The sequence below is a fragment of the Ambystoma mexicanum genome, chromosome 4p (genome assembly GCF_040938575.1).
Source record: "Ambystoma mexicanum isolate Mex_15411 chromosome 4p, UKY_AmexF1_1, whole genome shotgun sequence".
NCBI classification, from domain to species: Eukaryota; Metazoa; Chordata; class Amphibia; order Caudata; family Ambystomatidae; genus Ambystoma; species Ambystoma mexicanum.
Genome location: NC_090927.1, coordinates 946,651,501 through 946,674,483, shown reverse-complemented (window position 1 = coordinate 946,674,483; position 22,983 = coordinate 946,651,501).

Here is a 22,983-nt window from a genome sequence, read left to right as displayed (position 1 = left end):
TCCCTTAGAACCTATGATTATTGAGCTTATAGCGTTGAAACTAAATCGCACATTCTGTTTTTGTTTTTGTTTCTCTCTCTCAACTATTGAACATTCCGTGGGACATCATCATTAATGGTATGTGTTAACCTGTTAATGTATTGAATATGAAACATGATATGAATTGGTGTTGACAATGACGTTGTATATAATATAATTATGAATAGCTATATTATGCAACCAATAATCCATGTACAGCCCTGATGAAGGTTTTCACCGAAATGCATTGGCAAAATGTACACTGATGGCATAAGATGATCGCCCAAGGTAGCATATTGAGAAAAAGTGCTATTACAATAAATGCTCAAACGGGAATGTGAATAAAACATTCCTGGCTATAACCACACAGATTCAACTTATGCTTTTACATACTTAATGAGTGGAGAAATACACATTTTAGAAATATTTTCAGCCCCTAGGATTGGGGGCGAACTGAGAAGCGCCAGTGATAATAAGGCGACATTGCCTTATTTTTTGTTGTGTGCCAATTTCCATTTCTGCCATCGAAAGACAATGCTCGCTAAAGTCTCCGGTCAGTTTCTCAGCCCTCTCGCCCATCACTTCTTCTGAGAACCATTGCACCAATATATTGACCACCCCGTCCAGCAAATCATTACCAGAATTGTCATCTGGTGGATCATATAGGGTCATAATCAACATCTTACACTTAGGAGTAGGATAATTACTAATAATCATTCTCATCAAATTATTCATATTAATGTCACACATGTGTAAAACAGCTTCATAGTTATTCCTTGTTCCTATACGTAGTCATCCGAACTGGGCAACCTTCTTTCCCCTTACATGCTGGTTGTATTATCAACTTGTAACCACCTATCAATAGATTCCTTACTGCCCATGTTTCCTGTAGTGTGAATACATCCGCAAGGTTCAACAGACTCCTGCCCTCTGAATTTGAGATGAACGAATGGAAGCCCCTCTGGGGTAAATACACCTTCTTGATATCACCCGAAGTTATTATTTCTAGGTCTGGTATCAGATGTATCAGTTGCAGCAGATTTGAATGATTTAGAAAAGGGCTGCTAATTGAAGTTGCACTTTCCATAAATAGTATCGCATTTGGTGGTAGCCAGGGGTTTGTTGTAAGTATGCCATCTCCTTCTGTGATTTGGCCCCCATTTTTCTGAACCAACTATGTATCGGAGGGACCACTCTTGATGTGTTTCCATTCTCAATTTGAGGTTTATGGACCTGACCATTGGGTGCCTCATTTACTGCATCTGTTGATAGTCCCAAATTGGGGAGGAATAATGGCTCTGGGGCAATGCATATGTCTTGGAAGCAAGACAACGCAGCGCAAGACAGGTTTGAATTATGATCCGCACTTAGAAACCACTCATTGGTATTAAGCGTATTATAAATGAACAATTACATTTATTAAAGTATGTGTATTTGTGTGAGTATGTAGCAGCCTTTTCCTTCATTACATATTAGTCTAGGGTCTTTGCTCATTGCCAAGGCCTGGGAACATGGCCTAGATTTGTATTTGCGGGCTCAGTGCCTCTGCTCTTTTGACTCACTCGTAGTGGCATCTTCTTATTTTGTCTTCTATTTTTAGGGTTAGCTTTGTTGCTATGCATGTTTTTGACACCTCTCAAGTTCACATCTATTTCTCCATTTGGGACGATGTTTCCATTTAGTGGACAATGTCAGCGTGTGTACCATAATCTGACAGTAGAGACACATCACACCCCTCTGGCCCTTTCACTGTTCACAGCCGGAGCAGACATCCCCTGGCTATTTGCTAAAATTATATCCACCACCCTTGCCAATATGAATTTCATATCCCGCTGTTTCTGCATCAGTGCGGTACACAAGGCAAAGGTGGCCTACACAGTAGCTATTAATGCCGACCATTTAGGGATGTTCGAATCAAAACCATCCACTTTGGCATAGCTACTTCCCTTAGCGGAGGCTGAAGAGTCACTAGTGAATAAGTCATCAGAGTTAGAAGAGTGCAGTCTTTCTAAGTCTGGTGACATTAAAAGATTAGTAATCGCCGTCCCACTGAGAACCATGGCATTCTGGTATGGCAATATGCTCTTATTTTGGTATATATGCTGATGGATGATGTTGGCGTTGCCAAGACTGCATGGTGTACTCCTGTTGTCTCAATTACCGAGCACTGACTTGTTGCTTGCTTTATTGCTTACTGGTCAGAAAGGTCCTGTGATTTTGTCAGATCTTATGTCCTCAGTGCTGATAACAACCTTCTTGTTAGTTTTCAAATTTCAAATTGCCTCTATGAGACGTTTTGGTTCCCGGCACTAAAGTGGCCATTGTGCTATTTGCCAGATAGGGTTGCTGTGCCACTCGAAATTTCATTAATGGGCCTCATTCCGAGTCCGGTGGTAACCCTGGGTTACCGCCAGACTCGGAATGAATTACCAGCCCATAACTTCCCGGTGCCACCGGGCTATTCCAAGTCCGACGGTCGGCAAGTCAGGCACTAGCAATTTCGTTAATCCCCACTCCCAAAGGGTCCTATTGGACTCTATGGGAATGAGGACAAAGGAGTACCGGCACCGCTAACAACCGTGCCGGTGCTTCTGTGACAAGTCTGCCTACCGTGGCCACTGCACCCGTAAGGGTCAGACCTTTCAGGCACAGTGGCTCCAGCAGGCAGACTTGTAGTTTGCCAGTCCAGAAACAACGGTGCTGGTAGGCTTACCGGCACCGTTGTTTCTGGACCGGGAAAATTATAATGAGGCCTATTGACTTTGATAAATCTTTCGTCAGCTTTTTCCAAGACCTAAGACTCGGCCCATTCTGCTGCGCTTCACAGGCAATTGTGGCAGTGGGTGTTTGCTTACATTCTTCTTGCTCCCCCTCACCAAAATCGACATATTCGTCTTTTTCATCATTTAGATTTTTTATTATTGGCAGCACATTGTTAAGAGCAGGATGTTGAAAACTTTACCTTCAGTCACAAGCGACACAGAATGGCTGTGCCTGTTTCTCAGCACGGCGCCATTCACCACATACGCTAAGCAAGAAGTTGGGGTCTATGAGGCATCCTTTCTTCAACAGAAATGTGCACATTGTTAGCTCGAGACTGCCATAAGGCCACCTGGCCCGTCAGGGCTTACCAGACTGCCACTCTATTCCACTCCACCAAAACATAACTTGCACTGTAGGTCCAACCCCACCTGTGCGGAATTCATTGCTCTGCCAGGGCAGGTCTCTAACCACCTCTGCTGGATGCTGGTAAAAGAAAAAACGTTTTACAGCTACACAATCCGGGATGGCCACTTTACGCTAATGTACAGCTGTATATCTCAGCATGCTTACCACAGCAAAACCAGCTCACGGGAAACAGCTCTTCTTTCGGATATAGTTGGTTGAATGTTCCCAGTCGGCTATCCTACCGACAAAGCACAGGGTCTAGGAATCCGAGGACCGTCTGCTCAGCTGCCGGCCACACCAGTACACAGCTGCACGTATTAATGTCCGGTGAGCAGTGGAGTAACTTTGCTGAAAATGTTGGGGGGGACATGACCTCTGAAGAAAAGGTCCACAACCTTACCTCAGTACCAATGCAGCAACAGAAATGTATAGAAGCAACAGCTCACTGTCTCACAGTCTCGCTTGAGTACTAGAATCTCTGTCATGGATGGCAGCCTTTAGAAAACACAGCAGGAGCAGCGTAGCAGCGCCTAGCTTTGTGTTCCTGTCGGAAAGCTAGTTTGTCTCAAAGTTTGTCTCACCCGCAAGTCCTTGGAAACTTATCATCCAGGTGGCCGGGACACGGCCATTGCTTTTGGATCCAGTTCCTGGGGGAGGACCAGTGCGGGAGGATCACCTGGGTGAGGGGTCTTCGGGGAGTGGGAGTGAGGCAGCTGATGGTGAGACGCAGTATTCCCCCTTTTTTGTACACCCAACCCTTCCTATTTTTTAGAATTATTTGAGGTCCCAACCCACCGCCCCCACTTTGTGGTGACTGAGAGTAACAAGACTAACTCTTATACATTACACTGGCCATGTCCCATTAATCAGGTCAGGCAAAGTCACGTACTTGACTTTAAGTACATACACCTGATACCAATTATCTCTCCTCAAATGGATAAAGGGTAGAACATAGAGACACACTGTGAGCAAGGTGGATCACGAGTAAGAGCAGATCTTCCGGGGCGAAGGCAAACCTACTGGAGCAGAGCGATGGACCAGGAGTTAAGAACAGCGGGTCGAGAACCCCAGGAGTTCTCTACCGTAGGTTGTTGCCTCCAAAAGGCCATGAAAGACACGTGGAGAAGCCCACATCCCAATGTGGAAGGCTGCATTGTGTTTCAAGGACGCCCCACTAAACTCCCGGGTGAATGGCAGAGTTGGGGGGGCGAGATCAAGCCTGTGGTACTAACCTTGACTTGTGAATTGGAAAACTATAATGTGGAAAATGAAACACACAAAGCCGTTGAGTTGGCAAGCGACCTGAGAGACTTGTGTGTGTTAAGGAAAGATTGAAGTTGAAACATTATATCACGAGTGAAGGCTGCAAACGTGTTAATGAGACAGAAAGAAAGGCAGACCTGAGAATGAACTTTGAAATAAGAACAGCTGTGAAACCAGCGATTGAGATGGTGTTTTCCATGAAGGAATTGATTTCTTGTCACAGGTAAGTACAATTCTAAAATTCTGCCCAAGATATTTTCCCTCTGATGTCTGTAAATAACTTTCTCCATCATCACAAGCCTGCACATTTCTGTGATCCATCTGCTCTCCTTGGGTTATATCGTTGACTTCCAGTGTCTCAAGATTAATTTCTTAGCCATTAAACAGTGAATGACATTATCAGCACCCTATTCAATATTAAGATTAACCTGTCCCAGAAGAGCCTCACTTTATTGGATTCCCATAGCAAGTGGTCTAGTGTACCTGCCCTTTTAGAAGATCCCCAGCACATATCTCTATCAGTCATACCATGCCCACATAGTCGTTCATGTGTCCAATAGACTCTATTCAGAATCTTAACTTGTCTGGACCCCCCCCCCCCCGCTCCCTTCATACGCCTACCACCCTCCCCGAGGCTGGTAGAAGAGAGAGTCACATTTTTGCAGACATTTGCCTAACCATTCTTGCAATAATACGGTATTACTATTGGCCGAGGATAACATCTTGAGTGAGAATTCTAAACCTGTGATCCCCAACATGCATCTTGTGAGAAACATGTTGCTCAAAACACGCTAAAATGTTGCTCAACATTTCCTATAGTTTGAAAGCCAAAAATGAGGCTATCCTAGGATGAGAGATTAATGGCAGTGCTGCCTGAGGTAATGGAAAGGGAAGCCATTGTACACAATATGGCTGTTGCTCGAAGTGGGTCTCATTTAATAAGGTGAGCACATCTGTTTGCAGTTTAATAAATAATTTTTGCTCTTCACAAATTGTAGGCAGTAGTTCGATCTGATTGCTTTTGCCAGTGCAACAAGCACAAATATGCGGCATTATTTCCTGATACATTTAAATAGATTTTCCCAATTTTTAAATGGCATCACTCTCAACAATTTCCAACAAACTTCTCACTTTGCAGGATAAATTCCTGTTTACAGTTTTCATCATTTGTATTTTTTTTCCGTTTGGAAATCGTCTTCAACATACAGCCTCGCATACGAATTTGCCTTGTTTTAAAACACCTCACACTATCTGCCTGGCAGAGACATGTTGTTTCCAATTGTACAGACTCTTACAATTACCAACAATGGTTGATATGAAATGTTTCTCTTATAAGGCGCTATGCTCAACATGATTCCTTGTCATTCGTTTAAAATATCCACATTACGTTCTGATTGTCGGAAATGCTAGACAATTGACGGACGAGGCCTTCCTAAGCGGGGAGGTTTTCGATTGCCTTGTATAGATGGAATTTTTTGCTCATTGTATTGGCCAAAATTCTGCACTATCCCCAGGCCGAAATGGCCAAAAACCTAATTATGCACAGCATCATGGCAGGTTTAGAATGTTCTCCCAATCTACCATTCTATTGCACTTTATAGCAATACGCAATTTCCACCATCCTTGGACCAAATGTTCGCTCCCAGAATAACAGCAGTCATAATACGTTAGTGGCATTGTCAAACACCTCTCCTCTTGTTTAAATGGCATCTACACATTCATGGTGTGAATGTGGTTTGAGAAGTGTGAAATTAACGTGGGATTATATGGAATGATCATCACTAGCCTGTGTAAGCAGCAGCTAATAAGGGATTTCTTGACCTAGCAAGATGGGAAGAAGGCCAAAAACAACATGGCAAAAGAAGTAAGTGACAAGCTCATGGCACGGTCATTTTTGGGCACTAGCCACGTTTAGTAGCCATACGCGTTAAACACAAAAGTGCACACTAAGAATAATGCAAACATAGTAAAAATGTATCTGTTTCCAGCCGGTTGTCTTTAGGCACATACAAAAGTAACCAAAAATCCCAAGTGTAAAAGGCTACTTTGATACAAAGGTATCCCCATTGCACTGTACCCTAAGGTGTTGTGTGCAGTGTTAAAAAGTGCAGGAATTAAAAAGGCGTTACTTACCTTGTACATGTCAGGACAGGATAAAAACAGAGCAAAAAGAATGGGGTGTTATAGAAAAATATGGAGGGAAAGTTGCAAAATATCTTTACGAACCGTAAGCACCAGGCCCATCTACAGAAACCTGGCACGCCTATGGTAACATTTAGAGACTGTACCGAGTCTCCCTCTTTACTCTAGCTACCTGCTAACTTGGTATGAGCTTTGTCAGATGCTCCATCATCCCATCTCGCAGAACAGGTTTTTTCAAATCACCCACCTGACAGTTTTCTTTACCTCAATAGGAATCCATCACCTTCCTTCTTATCTTTAGGCCACCTCGCAGTAGTGACTATTTCATTGATGAAATCTCCAACTTACTCTTGCCTGTTCAGCTAGCAGACACTAATAATGACTTTCTCAGAGATTTTACCACCGATAACCGCACTCATAGCACACATTTGTCACTGTCCAGATCCATGGACCTTAAGCAAATTGTGGTTTCCCCCACACACAACAAAGGAAATATCCCAGATTTAGCCTTTAGATACTCCACCCTACTAACCTGCACAGACCCTATCCCACTTGAATGGTTTGACAAGGCCTCAATCCCACTGTCACAGACTTGATCATGGCTCACAAAGATCAGACTAAAATCTCCCTCACGCAATACTTCTTATTCAAAACATTCCCGGTCAACAAACTAGAAGCAAATTTCACAGACTTCCCCGCCACGGGAAATGTGTTTCCCCCAAGAATTGTTCAACAATTCTGCTATAAAAATAGTGGATACTTGAGCCCTCTAAAAGTCACATGTCTATAATGCAATATGGATAGCACATCCCAAGCAAGAGAGGTTCACACAATAAAGTAAGAGTCATCTGTCCCCCGTCCCCCTGCACTTTCCTCTCTTCCCCCCTCCCTTGCACTTGCGCGATCTGAATGACACCTAGCCAAGTAAGATCGTTGTCTGTCTTCCTTCTCTTCTCCCTCCCTTGCTTTGTCGCTTCTTGAAACACTTGTGTATAAGAGCATTATAAATGACATATTATATCATATCAATTACATATCAATGACAATGACATGACAATGACATGTCATATCATCTGCTGGCTGAAATAGGCACCTTTCTCTCATCAAAACACGTAATTACAGTGAGGAATGCCATCTACCAAGGGTGCAAAGCCCTTGCTTTTTTAACTTTAAGAACCTAAAAGGATGTGTATGTCTCTATGTTGCAACTCTATGCCAAAATCATAGTGCACTTGTGCCCTGCTGCATCTGTAGCCTGATCAGTCGCACACACTCTGCTTGTGGCACAGAGCAGGTTGAAAGATGACAAGATGCCCACTCGACCGCCGTGGTGAGAGCAAAGTCACTGCAGCACAGGGGCAATATTTAAGATATGCCCCCTGTACCAAAACTATGACGATCATGAGTACCCCATGCTGGTAGCAGGGTCATCTCTAAGAATAAGCTATGCCTCAGTTTAGGCATAGTGCATGACGATTCTTATGATTGTGGCTGCCACAAACCAATTGATATTGAACATGTGTCAGCTCCTGTGAGTCAGCTCTACTGTGGAAGGGAATGTGTATTTGGGTCACACATGCCCATACTGCACTCGGCAGGACAGAAACCCAGATGACCCAACCTCTCTTTGATTCTCTTTGTTTGGGTACGGAAACACCATCCCCCAAACATTGCTGCACAACAGTCCGCTACCCTGGAACCAGGTGTCAAAGGGACACACCCATTGAGGAGCAGTAGCCTCACGCCAGCGTGCTGCATGTCTAAAGGTCTTTTAATTGTCAGTAGGAGATAACGGGATGGGAGTAGGATAGGCAGGAGTGCTCTGGACAATGGAAGAAGCTTTCCATCATCTTGTTTCTCACTGTCTATCATTCCCTTTCCTGTGTCCTCCACTTCCTCTGTATCAAAGCACTTTGGGTGCAAGATCAGGAGGGCAAGGTCCACTCCTGCCGGGAGCAGGGACTGGTCCCCTAAAGCAGGCTATCTTAGGCCAATCACCAGAGGAACATCTATTGAATGCTCCATGGTTTTCTAGTTGTGTTTGCGCTATATAACTCACCTTTCTGCATATATACTTATATACATATATTCAGTCAATCAGTTGGGTTAATTATAGTCTTTTAGTATAAACCAAATACTATACAGGCACTAGCAAGCTTCTGTTCACTCAGCGGGGAGTGATGAGCCGGTGGGCTATAACATCTGACACCAGGATGACATGAAGGAGTGTGTATAAATAGGTTATCGTCTAGGAATTTCCTGGCTTCCAGCTGCTCCAACCCCTGGCAGGATGTATTGAAACCCAGGGATTGCCAGGGTTACCCTGTGAACATTGTTTCTGTCCCTACCTCGTCTGAAGAGCTTTCATGATTTAAAGGTTTACTCTCATATATCTGTGCTAATTTGCAGAATTTGGAATTCCTTTGCCTGGGATAAAGTGCATACTTAATTGCCCTTTAAGGTACCTTTGATATAGAAAATGTTGCATCTCTCGAACTAGCTCTCAAACCTTAAAATGTTATAATTTGTCTAAACATGAGGAGGATTATTTAGAATTGGAGCTACGGGAAATGTCTTTCCTACAAGAATTATTAATCAATTCTGCTATAAAAATAGTGGCTACTCATGCCCTCGAAGTATCGGCTTTGCTAAGACCCAGTGGTCGAAATGAGCGTGAACGGTCGGTAGCGGTTTTCCACTACTTCTATTTTTTTACTATTAAAAGCTCCACTCCTTTTTATAAACCATTTCGGCCATTCCATAACTGTCCTTTGTGAAATTAAAACACACTTCTCCACTTTACCACCAGATATCAGTTACAGAAAAAGTGAAATCTGTTTCAACTCGATTGTCTTCATACATAAAAAGATGTAGGGATAGTCCCGTAAAGCATAATGTGGATTGGGACATGCGAATATTACAATATTGTTATACCAATGGTATCCACTATGCTGTTATCAAATAAATTCTGAATATGATTTTCAATCAGTTTTAATTATACTGTATCCTAACAACGGATATCACATTTATTTTGCGCTGTTATAAAGTACTGAAAACATTCCTTCTTTTTGAAAAAAGATATTTAATGAAATCTTTAAAAACAGAAAGCAACCATCAATGGAACATGGTTAGTGAGACAAATTCCAGAATGTTTTGCTTTCTAAGGATTGTTTTGACTCAAACTCACATCAAAGAAGGTTTAGACAAATTTAAACGCAGGTACAACAAAATCTTGAAACCAAAGGATAAGCATAATTAAAAAAATCACAAAAAAGGTTGTTAGGACACATACATTCAAAATAGGAAAAACACAGCAAGAACCTTATTGAATAAAGCACCAAATCTTTTTGGAGAAATTGAAGGAAAGAAGAAAAAAGAGAGGAAACAATGCGGCCTCAATTAGTATTGCAGATTCCGCAGTTCCATAAATGCAGGTCAACTCAATTGGCTGTCAACCACCATGACTGCACCACATGAAAAATGTGCTGCATGTTGCTCCCTTCCTTCCTACTCTGTCAGTTCAGGAGTCACAGTTCCACTACTTTTTTGGTACATTTCTATCACTGATAGGCCCAAACCAGTCCCCACTTAGCACACCCCTGACCTCTCTTCCAACAAACGCTCAATCAGGATCCTAGATAAAGGGTGTAAAAATTGCAGCCCTGGATATCTCACCAATCTCACATCTCTGCACGCCAAATATAGGATTCTGATAACTGAGGACAAAGCCGCTTACTACTCCACCACCATTGGTGCAGCCTCCAACAGGAGCCAAGCCCTCGTTTAAGTAGTAAAGCATTGTTCCCCACCACCCTGCATTGAGGTGTCGGCAACTCAGAAAGAATGTGACAGAATCAGCAACTTTTTCATTGAAAAATGTGACAAAATCTGACAGATCATCAAATCAACCACGCAAAGCATTAGCCCGCTCTGCACTCCAGCATGAACACTCCCCCTCTGGACTGAATTCTCTCCCCTCTCCCCCAGACATCCTAAATAATTGCTTCACTCAAACCTACTTCCTACTCTGATGGTATCATCTCAGCCTCCATCATAAAACAAATGTGCATATACAGACCGACTCCCAGAAAGTAACTCACAGTACTGCGCTACTGATAAAAAGTGCCTGCCCAGATGCTGGTTACCCACATCCTGTACATCGATTTGTTGCTCTGGAGCTATGTACAGACTTTAGACAATAAAATAAAATAAGAAATTGTAATTTGGCTTGAAAGCATTGTCTTGCAAAACATCCTTTAGTTATTCTAAATCTGCAGGAAACCCAAAACATACTCCAGTTGACCACTCTATGAAAAACACACACACAGGATTAGATTTAGACTTCTTCTAGAGGCTCTTGGCAACGTGTTCCATCCTTACTCAAAGCAGTTATCCAATAATGGAGGATTTTTGTTTCATAAACCAAAGCTGTCTTCCCATAGTGTTTTTGTATGTGGGTTTCCAGAAGCATAACACACGTTTTTACACTGACAAATGATAAGCACACTTTACCTGTATGAAGTAAAGGGAATTCAAGAATTACAAGGCTATCCTAATATCTCTCTGCTTTCGTTCCACCATTTGAAGTTTGTGAGGCCTTGGAAGAGGCGAGGGAGGAAGTGGTATGTGTTGCTGACCATTGAACAGACATGCACATCGAATGTCATGAATGAGCCAATTGAAAGTGTATTCTTCTGGTTTCGTGCTACTTGAATTTGGGATATTCGTGGTCTTTCAATTTGATTTCATTGCCTTTTATGCAGCTAATGACTCTGAGCCTTTAGAAAAAATCAGGGAGTATATCAATTATTGGGAGAGATAACATGTCTGGGTGAGGTAGGAGACCAATGTCTCTGTGAAGTGCCTGTTTACTGAAATGATCAGGGGGATCCAACTGATGGTTTGGGGATCAGTGTCCCCAAAGGGATATCTGGTAACTGAAATGGCGAGGGTGGTCCCATTGAAAGTTCCCAGACCAGTGTCTCTCATGGATGGTCTACATACAAAATGATTGTGGTTGTCACACTGAGGGGTTCCAACAGTGTTTCCTGTGACTAAATATACTGCCTTCTACATCCCCAATGTCCTTTAACTAAGAGAACTGGTCATTTTTTCATCCATGCTTGAATCTGAAGGACGCAACGTAAGCACGGCCAAACTAACAGCACTGTCTGTTCTGCAATAGATGCATGCCGTCAGAAGAGGATTGGTGCACGACTGACAGATTTTCATGATTTCGAGATTATTGTATGCTGAGCTGAATCTGCTGGAATGAGTGAGGTAATGGCTCTGCGCAAGCCTGTGCGAGCCTGTGCAAGCCTGTGGGCGAAAGAGCGCAACAGAAAACTGGTGACAGGTACGTTTCATTTGCCTACTTTAGGCTTCTGTGCATATGAAGAGTGGGAGAAGACTCCCCTATCCGAGTCTTTTAAGCTTCCGCATGTTCAGGTTAGATCAGTAGGTTTATTTCGATGGTCTGAATAGAGCTTGGGTAGTCTTAATGTTGGTGCAAAATGAATATTTTCGGTTTCCTGTTGCTTTAAGTCATTTATCAATAATTTGCATTCAATAATTAAGGGTGGTTTCTTTTATGTGCGCATTGCTACATACAAGGTACACGTACACATGTATTTAAAGCGTAGAATACACTGAAACAGTATGGAGTACAAGTAAATTGACACTTTCATATGGTACCAACTTTAACCCTACTTTTAGTAAACATATGCGCCCCTTTTGCCTCTGCCACCCTACACTATGATTAAAGCAATTTTAAATTGATGGGCACCCTTTGCCTCCCATATTCGTGCCCCAACACCACATACTGTAACGCTTGTCTTTTATATATAAGTAATTGATTTGGGCAAATACAATGTTCTGCTTTGAAACGTAGGAAGTTGGGATTGTATAACCCTTTTTAAATCTTTTAAAATGTAGGTCGCCAGCAAGCAGCCATATTGCTTCAGTGGCTTGACTCGGCCCCCCACTCATCTGTATTTCCCCTGATGTACAGATGGTGGCATGACTATGCATGGAATTGTGTTCTTCACATATTGCACAGCCTCCTTAAAGTTTCATTTTGCACATGCACTGACAAATATCATTAATTCATTAATTCATTCATGTTACTAATGGATGTGTAGTTCTTAGCTACAGTACGTATGTGGAAAATGCTGCACCCATCTTAGTCAAAAAAAGACAAAATGGGAGAGAAAGGAGTGGGCATCACCAATCAACTCTATTGAAAGTAGTTAAATGTAGGTAAATGATACAGAAAAGTAGGGAGTGTTACGAGGAAAGTCACGTGGCACTGTTAGGTATGTCAATGCAATGTATGTGACCAAAGATAACCTTCATTGTAACGTGTGCTCAACCTTGTGGTCAAACAGCCATTCTTATTAAAATGTAGTTATATATATATAATTATAATATATAATTATATAATTCTAATATATATATTACATGGCCACGGTAGTGGCCATGTAGTTATGGTTAAGTTGCTGTTTCCATAGGAAGAGCACTTTTTGGGCAGCTTATTACTTCGCTCTCCCTGTACAGATCCTCACCAAACTTTGCAAAGAAAGTATATGGCCCACTCTGAACCTTTTTGCAAAGTTTGGTGAGGATTCGTCCAGGGGGGGAAAAGTTACAGGGGGGGTCCCAAAACTTTTTTTTCCCCATAGACTGAATGGTAAAAAACTTTGCGCACGGCTACAGCCCGAACCGCTGGACGGATTTACACCAAATTTGCGGTAGGAGGGGCGGCCTGGTCCCAAAAGCGTGCTTTTGCAAATTTGGTGTAAATCCGTCCAGTAGTTTTTTTTAAAAATGACCAAAATGTAAGGCAAAAAAATTAGTGATATCTGTGTTCGCTTCGCGGACGGACTTCCCTGTTCGCTCCGCGGACAGCACCCCGATTGGCCCATGGCCTTGCGTCATGTCCGCGGACATGCAACTTGTTCACTGATTGGACGGCGCGGGGCGTGGAGCGCATCAGATTTTCTGTGGCGCCCGCCATCTTGTATTCGCCGTCAACCGCGTACAGCGCGGTGAAACACGGATAAAAAATTGTATTTAGTGCCGTGTGTTGGTGTGTAAGAGTGTTTGGGGAGTGTGGGGGAGTATGAGATAGGTTCAATGTTTTGTTTTTTTATGTGCTAGACATTTTTGTTGCGTTCGATTTGTCCACGGAGAACACGGCTGTTCTGGCATTTTGTAAATAAACTAAATGGTGGGGTGTTTAGAGGACGGAGTATGTGTCATTTTTGTTCGCAAGGAAGGTAAAAATGAGCTATGAACACTCCCGGTGTACTTAATTGTTCATAAATACACAAACTGGGGGTGTCCTCAGGACGCTGTCCGTATTGTAATCTGTCTAGTTGAATGTGTTCTAAGAACACTCGCGGTGTCCCAAAATGGTTGCAATTACACAAAATGGGGGTGTTCTGAGAACGTTGTTTGTATTGTTCATTGTCAGGGTGAAAGTGTTTTAAGACCACTCCTTTTGTCCGCTAATAGTACAATTTCCTATGGGCGTCCACCGACTTTTTGTCCACTAAAGAAACGATAAATCCAGCTGGTGTGCGCCGACATTATGTGATAATCATATGACTGGCGCTATTGACCTGGCTGACTTGCTTTTGCGGCACTAAATCATATCTCCCGCCTGTAAGCCTGATATTATCAAAGCATTCATATTCCCCGCCTCTCTCCGTGACGTTACAGGGTGCGTCATCAAACGCGCCCAGTTCTCTACAGTCCTAAGTGACTTTACACAGAACCCGGAAGACAACACATATTATGTCACAACACAGCGCGCCACAATTCGGAATATGAAACAGTGATTTAAAAGCAAACAGCAAGATTGTACATTTTGTAAAGTACATTTATTTGACATCAAATGTTTAGAGAATATTCAGCAATTTGCATTTGTCTTTGTTGTCCATCCGCAAAAGTTCATGTTGAGGCACGCGATGTTCCTTTGCGGTACAGAGGGTGTTAGATCAGCTTACAACTCAGTGCGCCACAATTCGGAATATGAAACTGTGGTTTAAAAGTAAACAGCAGGATTGTACATTTGGTAAAGTACATTTATTTCACATGAAATGTTTAGTGAATATTCAGCGATTTGCTATTGTCTCTGCTGTCGATCAGGAAAAGTTTATTTGGAGCCACGCGTTGTTCCTTTGCGGTAGATAGGCTGTTGGTTTATGATAAAAGCAGTAAATGGTCGCTCTGATAATCGGAAGGTTGCTCCAACAACGAGCCATTAGACCACCCTATTGGTTGGTATGTTGTTTGTAGCCGCTAGTACTGCGTAAGGGCATATTGGTCCTTGGCGATTGTCCCATAAAATGGTGTGGGTCATGAAGTTGCATATTTGGACCTGCACCTGGCAGTTGAAGACCCCATCCGCTGGAGTCTGTGAATCATGACATAGGCAAAAAGGGGCCACATACCTGTTTTAAAAAACATAAATTAGTCTCACCAGCCGATCTTCATTAAAAATTATCATTTTATTTATTAGGGCGTGAAACTATTTGCTATCGAAAATAGTGCAACGGAGTATGTTAATAATAAAATAATATTTTCCCATTCATATAGCGCTAAGAACCATGAGGTATCTAAGCAGTGCTTATTATTAACCACGGTGTGTGTGGTGCTCATTTATCAACCACGGAAGGATGGAAGGCTGAGTTTGGACTTGCCGGGATTCGAACTTGCGTTAGCAAGCTGTGCACGGATGTCAAAGCAAGCGTTGTACTCGCTGTGCCACTTGACAGGCTACAGTGAAGTGGCACAGCGAGTAGAGCGCTTGACCGCCTATAGACCGGTTAAATTATTTCTATTAACCCACCCTGTGTCGTCTGCCTTTTTCAGGGCCCTCTAAACGACAGGGGATAAATTTGGCGGTGATAGTGCGCGGTAGAAAACATTATGCCACTTTCAACGAACAAGTTCAACTTGAGCGGTTTAATGCTACGCTATTGTAATTATATTTGGTATAAAATAATCTAAAGGGTTACTTACAGTACAATTGCAATTTCCATTGTCTACCAGTGGTGCAATCCCAAAATACGCCCCCGTGTGTGCGAACGATCTTTCGCATAGTGATATAATATATAAAAGTGGTTTAGTTTCAGAAATGTGATCTTTATCTTCTCTTACGTTTTAGCAACACTCCTTCAAGAGAAGTCTTTCATCACAATCTCTGTCTGTCAAGGTCAAAACACAATACAACCTTATAGTCCGCTTCGTGAGCCTCTCCGGGGCCCGAGAAAAAAATGGAAGCAGCTGACCTTCACTGTGAACGAGCATACATTCTTACTTTGCAACATTCTGTGTAAAGCCATTTGTAGAAGTTGGTTTTTGCACGCCATGTCTGTATATTGTTTGCGTGATATTAAAAAAAGTTTGTTTAAGGGACGTTATGGTTCTAAGTACAGCCGAAAGACCCCTGAAAATCGCAAGTTATGGTAAGCTATGAAAATAACTCGCGCCACCACCGTGCACTGCTAAGACTAACACCCAGGAAATCAAAGATGACATTGCAAATATCATTGATGAAATCACTGATGACATCACATGTGTATGTACTTTTCATGGAATTTGTGTACTAGGGATTTTTATTATAATGTTGAGAAAAAAGTGTCAAGGATATTGCAATAAATATCATACCGTTATTAGTGCTTTGAACGATGCATTGATATAAATAGCATTGTATTATGGGATTCTATCTAGTATACTGAGCTACTAATGGAGAAACATAGCATTGTGTGCAGAGTACAAGATGAAAGTATAATATTTGTAATGTTAATATGTTGAATAATGAAATGATAATTGTCCTGAAATGTTCGAAAATTCACAAAATGGGGCTGTTCTCAGGAAGTTAGTCGAATTGTCTGATTGCTTAGCTGTATGCAATGAGGGAATGGCACAGAGAGTAAAGTGGACGCTGTCCGCGGACACCGCGGCTGTTCGTGGACAGGGCGTGCTACATCCGGGTTTTTCCAGGAAATCCAACATGGAAAGAAGACTGTACGGATCAGCCAATCAGATGTCGAGATTGTGGATTTGTGTTGAAAGAGACTGTGTGTGGTGAAGATGGCAGAAGTAGAGAAAGTCAGGGTGTTGGTGCTTGGAGATATGTTTGTGTATGGTTTACAACAGTACGCTCAATGCAGGCATGTTGCAAAGAACTTTGATGCGAAAGGAGTGGAGGTGGTGTGGAGCACTGTGCCTGATTGCAATGTACAGGGAATTGTACAAGTTTGTGAGGATATGGCCACGATAAACAGTCCGCATGTGGTAGTTTTGCACTATGGTGCCTTCCATTTGGGCAACGTCAGTGCCCCTACTTTGTTGGCTGATTTGGAATGCTTGGTTCAAGCCGTAATGAAGATCCTTCCAAATGCGAAAGTAATTTTTTCTGGATTACTACCTAGGGCAATATGGGACAATAGTTCAGTTTTTTGTCCTCAGCAAAACATTGCTAGGTGTGTCTTCAAGCGAGGCATCTGTGCCTTCATGCTTAGAGCTGGTATGTTCTTTTGTAATAATGAGAATATTGATGCCCGTAATGCTGTTAATTTTAAAGAAGATGGCATTTCTTTATCTTTTACGGGAAATTCCTTTCTATTTTGGAATGTAAGGGTTGCTTTGGAGAAGGTTATGTGAAGATTTTAGGAGTAAAGTAAGAAAAAAAAACAAGAAAGAAAATACAAAATACCAGGTGTCTGTCAAGCATCTGTAAAAAAATCAACAACAAAAAACGGCTCTTTTCAGAGCCAACTTCAAAGGGGAAATGGGGCACACTATTTAAATTTACATTCACCACGCTCAGATTTTCGATATGTCCCCGGACATGGCAGTAGTCCGCGGACATGAAAATCACTACGAGGGGGTTAGTATGTTCTATGTTACATGTATATGAAGTCAGGGATATTATGGTTAAGTTGTGCTACTAAAAACCTATGAAATTCAGTAAAAATACTTTGTTAAAAGGACGTTATGGTTAAGTTGCGCTACTAAAAACCTATGAAATTCAGTGAAAAAACTTTGTTAAAGGGACGTTATGGTTCAAAGTAAAACCGAAAAACCCCTGAAATTCGGCAGTTATGGTAACATAAGCAACCATAACTCGCGCCACCGTGCACTGCTAACACTAACACCCAGGACATCAAAGATGACATCACAAATGTCATTGATGACATCACTGATGACATCACGTGTGCATTTACTTTTCATAAAAACTCTGTACAAGGGATTCTTATAATGCTGACCAAAAACTGTCAAGGATCATTGGGATAAATATCATGAGCTAATTAGTGCATTAAGCAATGCATTGATATAAATAGCATTTTATTATGAAGTTCTATCCAGTATACTAAGCTACTCATGCAGAAACATGGGCAGTGTGTGCAGCATACATGATGAAGGTGCCATATTAATAATCTTGCCATGTTGAATACTGAAATGATAACTGCTTTCTTATTAGAGTTTTGCGTACTGTGAAACATGTAATAAGTAGATAATAAAACCCGCTTAATACATAATTATTACAGACAAAACACAAAGAGACAACAACACATACAAATATGAGTATATACAGGGACAGTGAAGTAAACAAAAAAGCAGAAGTAGTAGCAGAAAGAGTTCATAACCTAACTGATTGTCTTTATACAGAGAAACTATTGCTCTGTTTCAAAGCTGCTACTTACCATATGTATGTGTATCACATGATGTGACTGCACCCAAAGGAAAGGAGAGTGAGTATAATGTATACAAATATGAGCATATACAGGGAAGGTAGAGTAATAAAACTAAAACTATGAGAAAGTGCTGATAACCCTAATGATTATCTTCATGCACAGAAAGGATTGCTCTCTTTGAAGCCTGTGTCTTCCGCTATGTATATGTTTCATATGATGTGACTTGACCCTAAGTCTACAAATATAGTACCTTTTCAATTTTTACTTCCTGACTGTTACTGAAGAAAACTATGTGGCTTCGATATGTCAGTAAAGGATAAAAAGGGAGAGCCAGCAATGTGATGTCATCAGTGATGTCATCAATGACATTTGTGATGTCATCTTTGATGTCCTGGGTGTTAGTGTTAGCAGTGCACGGTGGCGCGAGTTATGGTTGCTTATGTTACCATAACTGCCGAATTTCAGGGGGTTTTCGGTTTTACTTTGAACCATAACGTCCCTTTAACAAAGTTTTTTCACTGAATTTCATAGGTTTTTATTAGCGCAACTTAACCATAACGTCCCTTTAACAAAGTTTTTTTAACTGAATATATATATATATATATATATATATATATATATATAGTCAAAGATAATCATTACACCACAACTCGGGAGGAAAGCTCAGGGCAACGTGCTTGTCTTGGATTCGAATCAACGCCGAGCAACACAGTTTCGATCCCCAGGTCTGTGCTTAGAAACCTCTGGGCATTAGGGCGTTATAAAATAACTGATAATAATTAAGCAATATGCCCCGAGCCGGTGGGGCATTACCGAGTCAGGTAATGCCCCAGGGCCCATAGTTATCGGCCCCAGCGAATTCTGATTGACCCTCGCCGGGTACTAATGACAATTATAACTCAAGTGCAGATTTCTCACTATATTGTAAATAGAAACTGAGAAATCAAGATCATCCCACTGGACATTTGGACGTCCGCAGGGAATAATGCAAATTCCGAGAGTGCTCACAGCCTGCAGCTATGCTCATCTGACACTCTGCCAGGGGAATCGCCTTATGCCTTTTTATGGGCACAGTTAATATGTATATCAACAGTGCTATTGTGCATTGAACCCATTGATACCTATGTATGGCTTTTGCCCATTCTCCAGGCACAGTGCACTTGCAAAATGCACGTGTCAACATGGCCACTGAGCTCAACCTTCTGCCTATAATGTTGGCCTTCTCACATGTCGTTCTGTAAGAAAAGTGGTCGTGGGGTAGTTAGTCAGATAGCAGGAAGGCAGATGTGGAAAGGTTAGTGCTGTTGAAGGGTGCATATTGGAAGTACCCATTGCATGTGTGCCAAAATGAAAAAAACTGTTCTTTATTGATGGAAATAGGAGGGTGCAGGTTATCCTGTAATTTTTAAGCATCAATTGTAAGTGGTTGTTGATAAATGATGGGTAGGATACAAGTCCGTGAAGTGCACTTGACCTCATGGGTCATCTGAAGGGAGAGAGTGAAGTGTAAGGAAGATTTTAATAATGAGGAGTTAGTTGGGGAATGAGGCGGGTGGGAGGAGGTGGTGTGTTTAGGAAATGTTTCACTTTCTGGCCATTGGGTGTAGATGTCTTTGAGAGATTTCTGTGTGGCCCAATGTGATACAGCAGGGGAACCACACATTGACAGGGTATCCCAAATGGGAGTCTAGAGAGTTTTGTTGTTGATTGATAGCCAATATTCCAAGAGGATTCACGTTTGAATGTTAAGAGGAAATGTTTGAGGTATTAGTCTAAACTGAACCTCTTCATATTAAGCAGTGAGGAGATGGGAGTGGAGGCCCTTCACTAGAAAGAGGTGATAGTGTTGCTCTCACAATATTACTTGTTTGCATCGTGCATTGAACAGCTAATCCATTTACTCATTGTGTTACCTGAGTGGGAGAATATATGTTGCATAGTTCTTGGCGGTTGGTTGAAGAGAAGAGTCTTGACCTCTTTCCTGCTTGTGTGGTGTTCGCTTCCAGATTATGATGTTTAGTTAGGGTGTTCAAGGGTTTTATGGCGTAGGCATAAATTAGGGACCCGGAGTAGTGCATTGTTGCTGGACCTTAGCTTACTGGAAGGAATCTAGTGCTGGCAGGCTCGGACTGGACTATAGGGCAATAGGCCCATGGCCGAACCAAAAGCACAAAATGCTAGTGTGGGCCAGTTTTGTTGGTCAAAATGGGATATTTTTTTTGGCCCAATTTGGCCCAGTTCGTTGAGTTAATTTACTCTGCGACTAGTAGTTTTGACCAGTGTTGCTGAATAAATATTCTTTAAAATGCTCAATTTGCATCACACTTTATCCCACCAATCCCCCTTGGTTACTATTCACACAGTGTCACTAAAGGAATGAATAGCCATTTGCAACTGTGGGCCACTTTTTCATTGGGGTGCAAGACAATTTTATGGCCCAGTCCGACCCTGAGTGCTGGAACTTCCTTCTGAAAGAGAGAGGGCCCTTTCAGTTGAAGGAGTGATGGGTGATGCATATGGTTTTAAAAAGAATCATTTTCCTTGTGGACTGGCAGTGGAGAATTCATATTGCTGGCATGATATCTTTGAATCTCATCTCTTCCTTCTCAGGAATAGCCTTGCCCCTGCATTTTGCACACTTTGCAGTTTTCACATCATGTAGTCCGACATAGAGCATAGGCTAGTCTGCATCATACTGGTGAAATCGCAGCTGTGGTTCGGTGGGGGAAAGTAAGATGTAACGTAGAGTGCTGATTTGGAAATAAAAGCTTCTCATGACAGCTCTGATAAAGTTTGACAGTGTTCCTATTATCATTTCAAGATTCCTTACCATGGTTGATGGTACTGAGTGTGGGCTCATCTCGCCATGCCAAGGGATTGTTGTGGTGGTAAAAGATGTTGCATTGCAGAGCATCAGTTCTGATTTGGTTGGGGTGAGTTTCAGTATGTTCACTGTCATTCAAGTGTCCACGTGCCCACGGCATGCTTTAGGATTGGGAGTGTTTGTTGATAGATTGTCCTCAAATGTGCAGAATATTTTTTTGCCATCTGCTTAGTTGTAATCTGTGATACCAGCTCCTTTAATGCGTTCTAGTTGTGTTGCTATGTGGATGTGGAATCAAAGAGTAGGCCTCCTTGGTGTACTCGGCAGGTTCATGGGTGAGTCTGGAATTCAAAGGAACCCATGGGAGTGGTTTTGGCTCTACCTTTGAGGAAGGAGGTGATCCAGCATAGACTTGTGTCTTTAATTGCAATGTCTTCCATTCTTTTTAGGTGGATCTCGTGAATGATGGTACCAAAGGCAGCTGATATGACCACCAGGTTGAAAACACTTAGAATGTTCATTTCTGTTGTTTTTATTGCGTCCCTGATTGATCACAGATCTCATTCTGCACCACTAGATGGTCTGAATCAATGCTGTGCTTCATCCAAGAGGTTACTTGTTTCAAAGAAGTCCTGAGTTGACCATTTATGCATTTTCCCAGTAGTTTACGGATTAAAGAAATGTTAGCGATTGGGTTGTATCTACCTGGGTCCTTTGGGTAAGCAGTGGGCTTTTTAAGCATATATCTGATGTATGCAGATTTAAGGGGATCTGGAACACTTCCAGAGAAGATGGAGTCATCGAGGAAGGATAGGAAAGTAGGTTAATACTGTAAATTACATGATGGATGTTTGAAAATCGGTAGCAAATGGATCATCTGGAGATCTGGTTGGGCTGCATGAGTCAATGGTAGCAAGTAGGCCCTCTGCACAGAGACAGTGGAATGAGTGTAGAGAGGCTGGAGAGGTGGTCGGGGGAGTAACACATAGAGTATCACTTTTGACATATGATTGTGAGCACCTGTTTTATTGTCAAGTTTTTCTTGAATGTGGACAATTTGTTTGTTGAATTGTGTACCAATGTTGTGGTGTCAGTGTTGGAGGTGTATTGATTGCTGTTTGGTATTTGAATTATCTGCTATTCCTGTACATTTCCATTTCTTTGTGTTGCACCAATTCAATGTGTTTAAATTAGTATGATTTTTTTTTCTTTGATGGCTTCTCCCTTGTAAAAGCATAACTGTTTATGGTAAGAATACTTGCTGGTTTGTAGTTTATTTTTCCTTCAGATTTTCTCCAGTTTACAGTTCTCCTTTTTCAAGCGGTTTAGTTTGCAGTGAACCAATTAGCTACCTTCTTCTTTTGTGAGATTTTGAAAGGTTTCTTAAGGGTGATAGTGTTGAATGTCAAAATAAGCTACTTAAGCAATAGAACCCTCGCGCCGGGGGCATTACCGACTCAGGTAATGCCCTGAGGCCCATAGGTAAGGCCCCAGAGCATTAGCTGAGTCGGTAATGCCCCCGCCGCGAGGGTTCTATTGCTATTAGTACCCCGGCCCGCATTATTTGCGTGACCGGGGCACAAAAAGCATTTTTTTCTGTCCCGAAACGCTGCTGCATTTCGGGACAGAAAAAAAAACAACCAAGAAAATGGCCGCCACCATGGAAAGGGAAAACAGAGTCAGTTTTCCCTTTCCATGGCGGCTATCGGGAGCGGGCGCGCTGGGAACACAAGTGTTCCCAGCGCGTCCGCTCCCGAAAAAGGATCAAAAAGAAGGTAAGTGGGGTTGGGAGGGCGGGATTGGGACGGGGGAAGAGGAGGAAAAAAAAACAAAAAACGTACCTGCGAGGGAAACGAGGGG